The sequence below is a fragment of the Elephantulus edwardii genome, unplaced genomic scaffold (genome assembly GCF_000299155.1).
Source record: "Elephantulus edwardii isolate Elephantulus edwardi_28Jun2011 unplaced genomic scaffold, EleEdw1.0 scaffold00095, whole genome shotgun sequence".
Taxonomy (NCBI): domain Eukaryota; kingdom Metazoa; phylum Chordata; class Mammalia; order Macroscelidea; family Macroscelididae; genus Elephantulus; species Elephantulus edwardii.
The window spans coordinates 12,695,556-12,697,051 of record NW_006399845.1 but is presented as its reverse complement, the minus strand read 5'-3'; positions in this window follow the sequence as shown (position 1 = coordinate 12,697,051).

The following is a 1,496-nucleotide window of genomic DNA, read 5'->3' as shown; positions in this document are numbered from 1 at the left end:
GGAAGCCACAGACTGGGAAAAAATATTTTATAATTACATGTCAGACAAGGGACTTATATCTAGAATTTATAAAATACTCTAGCACCACAACAAGATAAAGGTAAATAACCCAATTGAAAAATGGGCACAGGATATGAACAGACACTTCACCAAAGACGACATTCAAATGGCAAACAAACACATGAAGAAATGTTCAAAACCCCTAGCTCTAAGAGAGATGCAACTCAAAACAACTATGAGATATCATCTCACCCCAGCAAAAATAACAAAATTTAACAGAACAGCAACATCAAATGCTGGTGAGGTTGTGGAGAAACTGGAACCCTTATTCACTGTTGGTGGGAGTGTAAAATGGGGCAACCACTATGGAAGGCTGTATGGCACTTACTCAAAAAGTTGCAAAGAGAAATACCATTTGACTCAGCAGTTCCACTACTGGGAATTTACCCTAAAGAAACCTTAATTGCCACACAAGCATATATGCACCCCCATGTTTAAAGTGGCTTTGTTCACAAGAGCAAAGAGTGCCCATCAACAAACAAATGGATAGAGAAGCTCTGGTATATTCACACAATGGAATACTATGCAGCATTGAAAAATAAGGAACTCATGAAATATTATGCAAAAAGGATGATCCTGGTGGACATTATGCTGAGTGAAATATCTCAGTCACAAAATGACAAATATTGCATAGGGACACTGTTTTAAAATGGAACTGACATCAGGGTTAAGGAAAGGCAGAGAAGGAGAAGAGGAATGATGTATATTGCCAGATGAGAGAACTGTTTAAAAGAGAAATATGACTGAGTATTACTGTCATGACAAGAGTCCAGAATGAAGGTTTCACAGTGGAGTGGACTTGGGGGGTGGGGGAAGACTGCATAACAATGAAAGAGTTTTTCTTTACTTTTCAAGGAGAAGAGTGAATGGGCAAGGAGAAAAGTGCAACAATGAATGACTGGAAACCCTAAGTCTCTGAAAACTTTCATTAAAACTAATTTTAAAAAAAGACAAAAGAAAAAGAATTACATTTTGACATCATGAAAACAAAAATCCTCACAACTGGACAGTATCATGATAGATGGAGAAAATGCTGAATTTGCCAAGGGTTCCCTATTATTTGTGTATTCAATTCACACCGTCGTTGTTGTTGTTGTTGTTGTTGTTATGTGCCGTAGAGTCGCTTGCAACTCATAGCGACCCTATGTACAACATCCCTAAACTCTGCTCTGTCCTGTGCCAATCGCACTGTCTCCAATACACCCATCCCCATTACCCCAGTCACTGAATCAATCCACTTCATAGGGGGCCTTCCCCTTCTGCACTGTCCCTCCATCCTACCAAGCATGATGTCCCTCTCCAAGGACCTGTCCCTCCTTGCAACATGTCCAAAGTATGTTAGACAGAGCCTTAGAATCCTTGCCTCCAAGGAGCAGCCTGGTTTGACCCTTTCCAGGATGAATCTGTTTGTTTTCCTAGCAGTCCATGGTACCCTC